Genomic DNA, 14947 nt, shown 5'->3' with positions numbered 1-14947 from the left:
CCAACGAGCTCTGAACCCCTCACCTCTGCACCTCCCAGCTCTGCACCACTCACCTCTGCACCACCCAGCTCTGCATCATCCAGCTCTGCACCTCCCAGCTCTGTACCCCCAGCTCTGCACTGCTCACCTCTACACCTCCCAGCTCTCACCACTCAGCTCTCACCAACCAGCTCTGCACCACTCACCTCTGCACCTCCCAGCTCTCACCAACCAGCTCTGCACCCCTCACCTCTGCACCCCTCACCTCTGCACCACTCACCTCTGCACTATACAGCTCTGCACCACCCAGCTCTGCACCCCAGCTCTGCCTCTCAGCTCTGCACCCCTCACCTCTGCACTACACAGCTCTGCACCACCCAGCTCTGCGCCATCCAGCTCTCACCACTCACCTCTGCATTTTATACCACCCTATTTTAAACAAGTCAGTGCCATTAGGATTTTCTATTATGTGCAGCCAACTTGATCCACATCTGCTGTAGTCACTAACAATTTGATTGGAACAGCTGGGCTTGGAAAACAAGTCCCCCATTCTCAATGCTCTTTTCATGAGGTGTCATGTGGTACATGACATCATGAGGTACATGTCACCTGTAACCAGCCTGTCCATCCCCAACCTGCTCTTCCTGCTTTTCCCCCTTAATGACTTCCTCTCTACCTTGGTAGAAGAGACATACACACAGACATACATATATATACATGTATTCATACATACATCCAAACATACACACACACACACACAGAGAGAGAGAGAGAGAGAGAGAGAGAGAGCTCTACTTTGCTTCAACCTTACAACTTCTTGCCATGTGCTCAGTAAGTCTGAGCCTTGGCACTGACTTCATGGAGTTGTCATGGAGATTAAGTGAGTTAGTGTTTCTAAAACACCTAACCCAGAGCGCCATGCTGGATCCACATCAGCATCCCCCAGGGACTTTATAAAACATACCGATGGCCAGGCCACCCCAGACCAATTGTGTAAGAATCAGCAGGGATGCAACCAGCACTCACATCAAAACAGACCAAAGAGAAATCTCTGCAGATCTTTCTAATGTGCAGCCAGGACAGAGAGCCTCTGACTTAGAGCCACAGTACACACACACACACACACACACACACACACACACACACACACACACACCACACCACACACATACACACACATACACTACAAACACACATCATATACACACATACACACACCACACACATACACACACATACACACACCCTGCACATACACACCACACACACACATACACTACAAACACACATCATATACACACATACACACACCCTACACATACACACCACACACACACCACACATATACACACACACATACACACACCACACACACATACACACCACACACATACACACACACCCCACACATACACACACCACACACACACATATACTACAAACACACATCATATACACACATACACACATACACACACACACACACCACACACATATAGACATACCACACACATGGTGCTCTTTTATTTGTACTGAAATGTGATTTTATTTATATGTTAATAAATAAAGTTGCCGGGGGGTCAGAGCTAATAGCAAGCCATAGCAGAAGCCGGGTGGTGGTGCGCACCTTTAATCCAGATCACATGACAGATAGATCTCTGTGTGTTCAAGAATACAGCCAGCATGGAGGCACATGCCTTTAATCTCAATATCAACCATAGAGGTCTGTATAGACAGGCAGTGACGAGGAGTTCATGTGGTTGGGTTTACAACCAATGAGAAGGCAGAACAGAAAGTCAATAAAAAGACAGACACACAGAAAGTAGATCTCTTTCTCAGTGAAAAGACGACAGCGGCAGTGAAGGGTAAGAAAGGTGGTTTTAAGTCTCAGCTCTCAGAGGCTGCTCTGACTTCTTGGGCTTTTAACTCTGCATTTGGCTCTGTGTTTCTTGTTTAATAAGACTGTTCATCTACACACACACACACACACACACACCATACATATTCACACATACACACATATACACATACACATACCACACACACATACACATACACCCCACACACACATACACACATCACATATACCACACACACATACACATACACCCCCCCACACACACCCCCCACACACATACACCCCACACATATACACACACACCACATACACACACATACACATACACACCGCACACATACACATATCACATACACCACACACACATACACACACGCATGCCTATACACACGTCACACACACACACCACACACACACTCACACACACATACACACACCACACACACATACACACACCACACACACATACACACACACACCACACATACACACACACCACATACACACACATACACTTACACACCACACACATACACACATCGCACACACCACACACACACACACACACACACACACACACGCACGCATACAGATACATACACCCCTATACACACATCACACACACACACACACACACACACACACACACACACACACACACGCATGTGCATCTCTCTTCCAGATCTATCCTTTGTCTTAAATGGCACGCCTCTCCCGACAGCTGTCCCTCTAAGTTTCTGCTAGGGGCTTGAAACTTTCAAGAAGTTCTTTCTCAGTCATTTCTAACAGAACCGACCACTTCTTCCTCAGGGTCCAAGAGTCACTGAGCAGATATTACCTGTCTGTGTGTCTGTCTCCTATGGCCTGCCTATATGTCACATGTCACCTGTGACCTGTCCATCCACCACCTTCTCTGGTGATGTTACTGATTTCCTATACACCTTAGAGGGAAGGAGGGAAGAGAGGGGACGGGGAGTACTTTCCAACTTTATGGTTTTCAAGAGCACAGAATGGTGTACAATTTATCATTGTGATTCGAATCCTTGGGGAAAATTAGACACATGATAATAACCTAACTAACTGACCAAAAATGAGAGGGTATGTGTCTATTGATCCACTATGTGTCAGATATACTACCACTGTCCTAAGACAAGAAACTATAGCGCTCAAGTCCAAATACCCCTGTGGTTCTCCCCTCGTGATGAAAAGACAGATGCACAGGGAACACCACCGGGTTACCTCCAGCAAGCCGCGCCCTCTCCAAGCACTCTTTCCTCGTCTGTAATCTGAGATAACCATCTGAAGACATCGTAGGACTGAGTTATGCACAGGAGGCACCAGTCCCTAGCTCATGCGAGCTGCTATTAGCACCTGATTTTGCCCTCACCATAACCTAGTGAAGTGTTCACTATTCCATTTTAACAGAGGAACCCGTTCCCAGAAGTCTTTGCTTGCAGGGAAATACAAAGCCAGTGAGTGGCAGCTCAGCGGGTAGGATCCAGGCCTGTCTGACTTTAGGATCTGTGCTCCTCCCTCTCCAGTTTTTTTACAGGCAAAGTGGCTCAGTGACATTGTGCTCTCTCCCCAAGGAGACTTGGGCCTGGGGAACAGGGAACAAATGGACTTGGTGTGAGGTACGGAAAGGGCCTGACTTGTGATCTGGAGGAGATCCCATCCTCCCCATCCCCTGAATCTCTGTGGGGGTCCAGGAGACAGCCAGTAGGCTGCTACCACATGGGCCTGAGCCCCCATGACCTGGGAGACGGTGCAGGAAGAAGTGAGCAGTGGGGGCTTGTGGGGCCGCAGGAAAGGGATAAAGAGCAGGGGTGAGGGAGAAAGGTCCAGTGACAGCACAGGACAACCATCAGGGCAGAAGGAAAGGCATCTGGGACTGTGGGGGGCAGGGAGCTAGGGGGTAAAGAGGGCCCATTGGTGCCCAGCTGATTTCTCCCCATGTGGAAGAGCTGTTGCTATGACAACATCAAGAGGCAGATCGATGCTTGGCTTGGGATGGAGCTCTCAGTCACTGCCAACTCCCTCCCTCTCCTCTCCCTGAAGTGGGGAGTGTGAGAGTGAGCAGGGGGGAGGGGAAGCCATGATTCCCAGAGCCCTCTGGGGCCACAACGTGGGGTCTCTGTAGCCCTGGCTAAGGCATACACACCCTCTCTCCAGACTTAGGACATCTGAGACAGGATTCCTCTGCCTCCTGGCCCTTTGGCTTGAAAGAGATGGGATGGGGAACAGTTCTCCAGCCCCTGAGAGCTGGGGAAGCTCCTGGCTGCTGTCACTAGGGTTGGAGGGCTCAGGAGCCAAGCGTCGTCACCTTTCTTCCCTCAGTCACGAAAAGAGCGCTGTGAAGGGCTGCAAGGCAGGTCCTGAATCCTTTCCAGAACTCCTTCGCATGGGAAACTGCAGCAAGGACACTTTCTCTGGCAGGAGGGGAACATTTTGGGACATAGCAAGGATGTCTGCTTTCATCAGCTTTCCTCAGGAGACAGGGTCACAGGGAGGATCCCGTGGAGTCCCTCCCTGCCTTAACAACCAAACCTCCATTCAATGGCCATTTCTTTGAGCTTATAAAAATATAAGTACCGCAAGGCAGGACCACATGCTGACATCTTACCCAGGTGACAGGCAGGCAGGCAGGCAGGCTGGAGCTTCAGGGAAGGGAATCTGAGGACTCTGTTCTTTAGTCCTGGCATGTTATTGAATTTCTGTTTGTGTTTGCACTTTGTCTTGGTTTGGTTTGGGTTTGACATTCTGAGATTGGGTCTTTGTAGCCCAGGTTGTCTTGGAACTCACTATGGACTGGAATTCATGGTGATCCTCCTGCCTTAACCTCCTGAGTGCTGGGATTACAGGCATGAATTGCCCCGCCAAGCTTAAGTTCTGGGACTTTTTAATTTAGTCCTCTGCAAAGTAGGTCTTGGAAGAATATTAATACCTGGGTTGCTGTTGACATTCCATGAGTTAAAAATAAGAATTACTTACACTTCAAGGCAGCTCTCGTGTAAGTAATGGATGTTGTCATCAGTCACACCTGAACGAACTGGCCTCGCCTGGGCAAGGTCTTTTGAAAGCATGGAGAGGTAGGAGAAAGGCTTGAGTCCCATCGGACACCAGGCACTGTGCTAGCACCATCCAGTTTGGGTTCCTCAGTAGTCCTGGAAATCAAGTCACCCTCATTTTTCAGATGAGGAAATTGAGTCTTGGAGAGACCAAGTGTGTTTATCACCAAGGTCTCACTGAAGGCTAGCAATGGGCCTGAGATTTGAACGAGCTCAGGTCTCTCCTGGCTCCAGCTTGTTCATTGAAAATACATTTGCAGAGGCTTAGGGACCATCTTGGCATAAAGATATAAGTTTCAGCAAGGAAGGTGATGGAGAGCAGGTTGGGGAGGCACTGGGACCGATTCTCCCCCGCAGGAGCACTATTAAGACATTTTCTCATTGAGCTCAAGTTCCAGAGGACAGACACATGGACTCTGGTGAATACCCTTGAGCAGTTTGCTACTGATTTCAGCTCAAGAAAGAAGGGAAAGGTAGATGAGAAAGACAACCTGCTCCAGAGCAACAAGCCTCTCCATTCTCTCCTCCAAGGCCAACAGACTTTCTCCGAAAGTTCCCATGAGCAACCGGGGACCGATCACCTCCCACCAGTCACTTCTGACTTCTCCGAGTCTGTCTTCATGGAGTGTCAGGTAAGGAGAGCGTTCCCCAGCAAGGCGGAAAGCTGACAGAGACTGGGGCTTTCCTGGGTGTGTAGAGAGAAGGATCTTCAGGCGAAATGAATACACAGGTGCCAGAGGACCTAGGGAATTCCAGGAAGGGCGAAGCTGCCAGCCGGGAGCAATGTGCAGGAAGTCTGTGGGCAGGCACTGGCCCTGAGGCGAAGGAGAAAGGAACTTGGGGACAGGGATGCTACCAAGAAGACAGTGAGTTCTGCTGACAGCACCGGAAATACAGCCTCTGCAGTCCTCTTTGGCTTGAAAATGGATATAGTTTGGAGTAACTAATTAATTGAGTGTATGTGCTGCAGGTGTTCATGTGGGATGTGTATGTATGTGTGTGTTTGTGCATGTTCATGAGTGTGCACGTATGTGATCATGTGGAGGCCAGGAAAGGATGTCTGGTTTCTTCCTCTGTCATGCTTCCTCAGGACAGGAATTCTCACTAAACCAGAAGAAAGCTTGTCATTGGGCTCGGCTGGCTGGCCAGTGAGTTCCCTCAATGCACACACAACCATGCCAGCTTTTTCCATGGGTGCTGGGGGTTTGAATGCTTGTACAGAAAGTGTTCCTACCCAGTGAGTCATCTCCTCAGCTTCTTAAAAGTAATTAGGTTTGTTTTTTACTTTGAAACTGAATTAGAAGAAATCCTGAGATTGGTTCCAGATCCAGTCTATTGTTATCTGTTTAAACCCCAGGTATTGGCACCATCCTCAAAACAGAAAATAAAAATGGAGCTTCCTCCTTGGATGACTATAGGAAAATGGCATGATGTGTGAACAGGAAACAACTGACGACAACCCTGGCATTGGACAGGCTTCATGAGGTTCCTGTTTCCCAGGAATAGGCTCTGAGGCACTCAAAGACACACCACTAAGGCTGGGGAGAAAAGACTGAAGGAGATGGTGGTAGTCGTGATATTCTGCAAGAGTGGAGTGTTCCCTTTCCATAGGTGAGGTGATGTTAGCCCTATTTTACAGATGAGGACACTGAGGTAGAAACCAACAGAGCTACCCAAGTTCACCTGCTCCCTAAGTTATACCAAGTAGTGGGACCAGAATGCAAGGATGGGTATAGGTATTTCATGTTCCTAGTCCTACATGTCTGTTTTTTTTCTTACATGTTTCTATTTGGTTTTTTTTTTTTTTTGAGAATTTTATACATTGTATTTTGAACATTTTCATCCCCCTCCACATCCTCTACCAGATCCAACCCCGTTCTATACTCACCCAACTTTGTGTCTTTTATTTTTTTATCCATAAAGTCCTATTAGTGCTGCCTAATATATTCTTAGGTGTGTGGCCATCTACTGGAGCATGTTAGATCTCCTGGAAGCTGTGCTCTTCAAGAAAACTATCTCACCCTCTTCCTGAAACCATTCATCACCACAGGTCTTCAGCCAGGAGTGGGACCTCATGTCAACCACACCCCTGCCTCACTCCATGCTGAGAGTTTTCTCTGGCTTGAGTTTACTCAGACTTCAGTGTCAAAACCACTGAGTGTTCATCTGTGCCACTCCCCTGTGGTGTCTGCTCGCCTGCAGTCACCCACTGTCTCCAGCTCTTCCCGTCTTTCCACCCTCCTCTTCTGAAATGATCTCAGAGCCTTGAGAGGAGGGTGTGTGGTAGATTCTGTCCCCAGGGAGGGCAGCAGCTGATGACAGGCCTGGCTGGAGACTGGATCTACCTTTGTACCCTCAGGCAAGAGGCTTTACCTCACTGGGTCTGTCTCTTCGCCTGTAAACTGAGAACTAGATACAATAATGGGTAGCAGAGACCCTCCCAATGTCAGGTATGGGAAACACACATTTTGGAGAGTTTGAATTCTAGTCTTATCCCTGACTTGGCTTGCTATGTGGCTGTTATGACTAGTTATAATTGTTAACTTTACACACTCTAGAATCACCTAGCAGTTCTGAGAAATATCTATGAGAGATTATCTTAATTATGTTAACTGATATGAGAAGATTTGTTCACTGTGGGTGGCATCATTCCCTAGGCAGGGGATATCCTGAACTGTATAAGAATGGGAGCTGAGCAGCAGCATGCATGCATTTACTGGCCCCTTTTTCTGACCATGGACAGGTAACCAATTACTTCAAGTTTCTGCTCCTTTGACTGTCTTGCTACGAAGGACTGTGATCTGGAGTTGTGAGCCAAAATAAATCCTTTCCCCACTAAAGTTACGTTTGTCAGAACACTGTCACAGTAATAGGGAACAGCACTAAGACATTAATCCTGGATAAGCCACAGCCTCTCTGGGCTTTAGCGCATCAGAATTACTAGAGAAAGACATGAGCCTCCCATCTGGAGATTCCGATTGGTTGGTTGGGAGGAAGCCTGAACATCTGTTTTCTTTTCAGCCTATTAGATACCCTGGATATACATTCAGAGTCAAAATGCCACGAGTGGTCCTCAGAGAAGGGTCCCTGAACCAGTGGCACCAGCATCACCTGGGAATTTTCTAGAAATGACACATCTTGGGGCAATCAGCAATTTAAAAATATTTCAGAATGAAAAAAGCAATCTTTTGACAAGCCCTGTGTATAAGGAATATATTCAAATTTGAAAATCTTGGACCACAGAATTCAACCCTAAGTTCAATTGCTTTTTTGGTAGTAGGCATTGGAGAAGCAGATGAAGGAACTATGCAAGCACAGGAGAAGGTATGCATGGAACAGAAAAACAAGTGAGGTGGAGAAGATCCAAAGAATCAGCCAAGACCAAGTTCTTTCTGAGTGTATTGACTTGGGGCACTTGTGAAACCTGCTTTATATAAAATCAAAGTCTTAGGACTGGGAAGAAAACACAGTCTGTAAACTGCTTTTTTACATAAGCACAAGGAACTCGGTTTGATCCCCAAAGCCCACATAAAAAGCCAGGTGTGATGTATGTGTATGTGATATACACACTTATAATCTCTGCACCGGGGAAGTAGAGAGGCAGAACCTGGAGCTTACCGGCCAGCAACCTACCCCAGCCCACTGAGAAAGCTCCAGACCAGTGAGGAGCAACATCTCTGATGTGGATATGTGTATCCCCTTCTCCCCAACACACACACACACACACACACACACACACACACACACACACACACACACAATTTAAAGTCTTCCGAGGATCAAATCAGGGAGTGCAGCAGGAAAGGGCAATGGCACAGAAGAAGAATGGTGTGTCTTCCTGGAAAGTCAATTTACCAGAAGATGTTTTAGGAGGAAAAAAAGTTAAACGACTATGCCAATGAGCAACAGGAAACATGACAGTTAGATTAAAACCAACAGATGTATTAGGACACAGAACGCCACCTGCTTATACATGGCTGAGGCAGAAGAAAGGCCTCAGGGGCACTTTCTACTTGAAGTTGGGAGTTCTGGATTGCAGCCTTGGTCTCAAGTCCCTCTCCTCACCCTGTGGACTCCTCAGCGGAAAACATGGCCCTTAATGAGTGAATTAATGGACTGACTAATTCATCAGTTGCTTGACGGATCAGACAAATGTTTGAGCTTATAACGTTTGCCAAATATGTTATTGAGTCCAAAGAAATTTCTGAAACAAAAATATATAAAAGTTTCTGCCATGTCAAAGCTTACAGCTTAATGTGTGTTGGGGGGAGGGGGTGGGCATGGACAGGCTGGGGCATTCACCCAGCTACCACACAGACAGATTTGTCATAGTAAGCTGAAGTGTTTCTAACAAGTGTTCTGAACAGCAAGGGAATATCGATGAGCAAGTGACGGGACAAAGCCTACAGTCAGGTCAGAAAGGGCTTTTTTGGGGAAATGTCATCTGTATTCTGACTGGAGACACAGGAGAAGCTTTGTGCCTGGGGTGTCAGGAGGTTGGTCTGATATTGTTCACTCTGGCTTCTCAGCCTTGAAGTTCCTGTCTACTCAATCTGTTAACACTGACCCTTGTTCAGAGTGCACACCTGGCCCAGCCTGACACCTTTGACCTCTTCACCCTCTGAACTTCCATGATGTACTCTTTCAGCGCCTATTGTAATGATCAACTCCTGAATTCTGTCATTTGGGTCCCATCTACCAGCCTTCTATACCCAGGGAATAGCAACATCAGCCATGGCTTGATCATATTTTTCTGATTGTATTTGTAGACATTTTATTTTATTTGGAGATGATCTCACGTGGTCCAGATTGGCCTCCCACTTACTCTATAGCTGAGGCTGGCCTTGTATTTCTCATCTTCCTGCCTCTGCCTCTTAAGTGCCGAGATTGCAAGTGTGGGCCACCACACCAGCCAAGAACTGGATTTTAAAGGGAATTTTGATTCAACCTCTTCTAAGAAAACCATATACATGTCGTAAGTGTGTCTATGTAAGAGGTAGCTATAAAGCAAGTGCTTCTGCTGGGGGGGGGGTGGCGGCAGCACACGCCTTTGATCCCAGCCCTTGGGAGGCAGAGGCTGGTGGATTTCTATGAGTTTAAGGTCAGCCATGGCTACGTGGTGAGAGCCTGTCTCAACAAAAGAAGGCAAGTGAGTGACACAGGGTATGGAAGGAATGTCAGAACTGAGACATCCTCCAGGACACACGAGACAAATGAATATGAAACATGTTGTCTCATTGGCTTCTCTTGCTGTCTCTGTAGCATCTTAAATAACATCATGGTCCACTATAGTGAGTGTACTATGTCATGGTCTGCCATAGTGCACTACATTTTTGTGTGGCTATGGCTTGTGAAGGTTACATTTTATTGTTGTTGTTGCCTTGGGGAGGATGCCAGGGCTAACAAAACTGCAGAGTCTCTTGGGACAGAGCTCTCTGCCATCCCTGTAGCACTCACAGTAGCTGTTCTCATGGCTCTTGAACGGAAGGTTCATTAACTCACCGTGCCTGTGTCCCATGAGTGCTGGGATCTGTTGAGTACTTAATCTCTTCTTCGCTCTCTGCTAAATGCTCTACATGTTTTGCTTCCTTGAGTTCTCACTATGATACCTCTGGGGGCAGAGGTAGTCTTGTCCTTTCAATTCTACAGAAGAGACTGAGGGTCAAGACAGGGAAGAAAAACTTGAAGAGGTTTGCACAGAAAGGAAGAGGTAGGGCTGAGCCTTGAACTCACATCTAGGCACTGCTGTGCCTCGCTGTGATCTCAGTCCATGCTCAAATGCTCACGGTCACTGCAAACAACTCAGCATCCAGACACTGCAAGTCTTGTCCAGCCCTGAGCCACAGACCTCTATTTTGAAGGACAATGCTCGCTTTCTCAGAGGGAACCCATGCCAAAGGACTGTTACGAAAAGAAAATAAAAACATGGAAGTGAAAACAATGGAAAGAGATGATGGCAAGAACTGTAGAGTGCCAGTTAGTGAAGTTTATTACCAATTCTTCTCACTCCTTCAGCTCTTCGGTGACACCATTGCCTGCAGCGTGGGGCCAAACACTCACTTTTCATGTGTTGTCATGATAAACTTTGCTGTCTGTTACTCATATGGTGATTAATATTAAAGAATTAGACTTTATTTTGAAGTCATGTACACACAAGAAAATGCAAGAACTATGAAGGAGGAAGGTGGCACAGTGCAGTTCAACTCACAAGTTCTTTTTTTGTTTGTTGTTTGTTTGTTTGTTTGTTTGTTTCGAGACAGGGTTTCTCTGTGTTGTTTTGGTGCCTGTCCTGGATCTCGCTCTGTAGACCAGGCTGGCCTTCAACTCACAGAGATCTGCCTGGCTCTGCCTCCCGAGTGCTGGGATTAAAGGCATGCATCACCACTGCCCGGCTCAACTCACAAGTTCTTGTCATGGTGTCAAAACAGTTTGCATTCAGCAAAAAAGCAGACTTCATTTAAAAATATTTCTTGGGTATATGCCCAAGAGTGGGATGGCTGGGTCTTGAGGTAGTTCGATTCCTAATTTTCTGAGAAACCGCCATACTGATTTCCACAGTGGTTGTACAAGTTTGCATTCCCACCAACAGTGAAGGAGTGTTCCCTTTGCTCTGCATCCTTTCCAACATTGACTGTCATTAGTGTTTTTGATCATTGCCATTCTGACAGGTGTAAGGTGGTATCTCAGAGTCATTTTGATTTGCATTTCTCTGATGATTAAGGATGTTGAGCATTTCTTTAAATGTCTTTCAGTTTGTGAATTCCGACTATGTTCACAGCAGCACTATTTGTAATAGCCAGAACCTGGAAACAACCTAGATGCCCATCAACTGAAGAATGGATTAAGAAAATGTGGTACATATGCACAATGGAGTACTACTCAACAGAGAAAAACAATGACAGCATGAAATTTGCAGGCAAATGGATGGAACTAGGAAAAATCATCCTGAGTGAGGTAACCCAGACCCAGAAGGACAAACATGATATGGACTCACTCATAAGTGGATTCTAGATATAAAGCAAAGAACAATCAGACTGCAACCCACAGAACCAGGGAGGCTATATAGCAGGGGGGACCCTAGGATGACTGTGGCTTATAATAAGTTTAGATTTTACCCAATTACTGAGCAAGCCTCAATGAAAAATTTCACTATTAAGATAAGAATTTATACTGTATCAAGCTGATAATAGATAAATAAATAAATGGAAAATATATTTTCTTCTTAATTTCCTTCCTTCTTTCTTCCTTTCCTTTCTTCTTTTCTTCATTTCTTTCTTTCTTTCTTCCTTTCTTTCTTCCTTCCTTCCTTCCTTCCTTCCTTCCTTCCTTCCTTCCTTCCTTTCTTTCTTTCTTTCTTTCTTTCTTTCTTTCTTGTGTGTATGTGCACACGTTCCTATGTGTGTGCACATGTGCCTGTGTATATGTCTGTACATGTGTGTGCCTACATTCGTGTGTGTGTGTGTGTGTGTGTGTGTGTGTGTGTGTGTGTGTGTGTGTGCCTGAATGTACCACAGTGTACTTGTGTACATTAGAGGACAACTTGAAGAAGTCAGTTCTTTCCTCTCACTATGTGGGTTTTGGGAATCAAATTCATGTCGTCAAGCATGGTGGAAAGTGTCTTTACCCACTGACACATTTTGCTGTTTCCCAGGCTGGTGTTCTGTCTGGCATCTCCTGGCACCCTCCAGAGATGTTGGGCAGTGGTCCCAGCTGCAGTGCCCAGTGAACCACCTGACCTCTGATGCTCTACTCTGTACTGTGTTGCTATGATATAGCTCTCCATAGGTATGTTAAATACATTTTTACTTAACATTTTCAACTTGTGGTAGATTTAGAGAAACATCTGGAGAGTCAAATCACTCCCACCTACCCTGTCAATCAGGTCTCATTCCTGGGAAGAGCCACCCTTGTGACTTGGCTGTCTTCCACACAGTTCTCATACATAAGCAAGCAAACACATGCATATGCATCACCCATGGTGGGAACTCCAGCTCCAAGTTCTGTCCCATCTGTCTTCTCCACCCACAGGCCTCAGGCAATCACTTGTCCGCACCCTGCCTCTATGTTGACCTACATATAGGTTTTGTTCTCATCTATCCAACTATAATTGCACATCATTGAGCCAATGTCTCCACATCCCTCTACCCCCTAATCTCCCAAGATTCATCCCCTCATTTTTTATTAAAAAGATCAACCAATACATTTTTATGTGTATGTTTGTGAATATGGTGTGTGTGTGTGTGTGTGTGTGTGTGTGTGTGTGTGTGTGTGTGGTGTGGTGTGCCTCTCTGTGTACATGGAAGGATGGTGTTAGGTCCTGCAGTCACTCTGCCACCTGCTCCCTTGAGACAGGCTCTCTCACTGAACATGGAGCTAGACTGGCAGCCAGCATGCCCCAGAAATCCTCCACTGCTCCTGTCTCCATGTCCTCACAGCACTGGAGTCAGGCCTGTATGTGTGACCATTTCCAGCTTTTAACATGGGTGTGGGGATTTGAACTCATGTCCTCATGCTTGCACAGCAGGCACTTACATCCTTAGCAGTCTCTCCAGCCCTCTCTCCATTCCTGCCTAGAACCCAAAACCCTTGTGTGGTGCACGAGGCCCTAGGGACACGACGCTGCCTCTGGCTCTCTTGTTACTGCTTCTCCAGCTACACCGTACTTCTTGCAATTCCTCAGGAACGTAAACATGGCTTCATCACAGAGCTCTGCACCACCCACAGCCCCATCTCTTCTTCTACCAGGTCATCAATGGTTCCCCATTTAAGGACTGCTCAGCTGCCATAACTTCCCGTTTTCTCCAACTCCATCCTATGGGACCCTTGCTTTCCTGTCCCCCTCTCTTCAAAGAACACGTGCCATTCCAATTCAATATCGACTTCTGTCCCTCTCCTCTCCCAAAGTACATGTCCCATGAGGACAGACATTATTTGCAGTATACCCCCAGTCCCAGAACTGGGTCTAGTATATAACTGGTACTCAAAACATATTTTCTGAGTGATTGGCCAGCAAGACGGCTTGGCAGGTAGGGGCACTTGCTGCCAAGCTTGCTGACTCCAGTTGATCCCTGGAACCTGCTTGGTGGGAAGAGAGGTCTCACTCCAGCAAATCTTTCTCTGACCTCCACATGCATGCTCTGGGATGCATGCCTCACCCAGGATAAACAAATAAAGAAACATAAACAGATAAACAGAAACATTTTCTGAGTGGTAAATGAAGAGCTAAAAAACCCAAAGTAGGGTTAGGGATAGCTGCGCGGTTTAACAACAAACATTTAGTGGGTATTTGAAAGAGGGAGGCAAGAGGACAGAGGGGAAGAGAGGGAAAGGGAAGGGAGGGGAGGGAGAAAGGAAAGGAAAGGAAGGGAGGGGAGGCGTGGTCTTGAGCATCATTTAAGAAAAGCATCCCACTTGCTCTGATACTCCACTTTGTTCTGATTGTAAAACCTTCACATATTGGGGGTTGACCTTCAGGTGGGAACCCAAAGGGTGGACTCTCTCAGCCACACTTCCTCATCTACATGAGAAAATAAGGTGCGCACTGAGGTTCTGTCCTTAGAAATCTTTTGCAGCATGAAATCGATATCAGTCCCAGGGTATAATTTTGGCTTCAACAGTCAATCCCTGATGTTCCTGACTTAACAATGCTTGATTTGAAGGGAAACAAAAATAAATAAATAAATAAATAAAAAACTCAGACTGCATGCAGAGCTTCTCAGCAATTGGAGTAAATAAATAGTCCTTGTAGGGGGCTCCCGCCTCTCTGCAAAGAAAAAGAACACTGAAAAATGATCAGCCAGGTGGGCAGACATTTTAGAATATGCTTGGTGTAATAGAGGTTCTAGCTGAGAAAATGGTAATTGAGGCTGCCTTGCAGGGGTGATGGGTTGGGAGGCTTGCAGCTTCTTGATGACCCATTGTGGGAATTGACTGGTGGGAGTTGGGAACAGCGGGGAGGGAGAGGGGCCTCATGGCTGGGGAGCTGAGTCCTGAGGAAGGGGCCATCAAGGGGAAGGAGTCCTGGCAATACTACTCTGATGCC

General features: G+C 46.6%; 1 long non-coding RNA gene across 1 annotated transcript; it reads left to right on the top strand.

Moving 5' to 3' along the window:
* The first annotated feature begins 3848 nt into the window (after positions 1-3848).
* LOC143268469 (uncharacterized) lies at positions 3849-12079 on the top strand. Its single transcript, XR_013044421.1, has 3 exons — positions 3849-5537; positions 6263-6516; positions 11658-12079. It is a non-coding gene; the product is annotated as an uncharacterized LOC143268469 (long non-coding RNA).
* Positions 12080-14947: the final 2868 nt, after the last annotated feature.

This window comes from Peromyscus maniculatus, chromosome 1 (assembly GCF_049852395.1).
Source record: "Peromyscus maniculatus bairdii isolate BWxNUB_F1_BW_parent chromosome 1, HU_Pman_BW_mat_3.1, whole genome shotgun sequence".
In the NCBI taxonomy this organism is placed as follows: Eukaryota; Metazoa; Chordata; class Mammalia; order Rodentia; family Cricetidae; genus Peromyscus; species Peromyscus maniculatus.
This window is presented reverse-complemented; position numbering and strand designations above follow the sequence as displayed.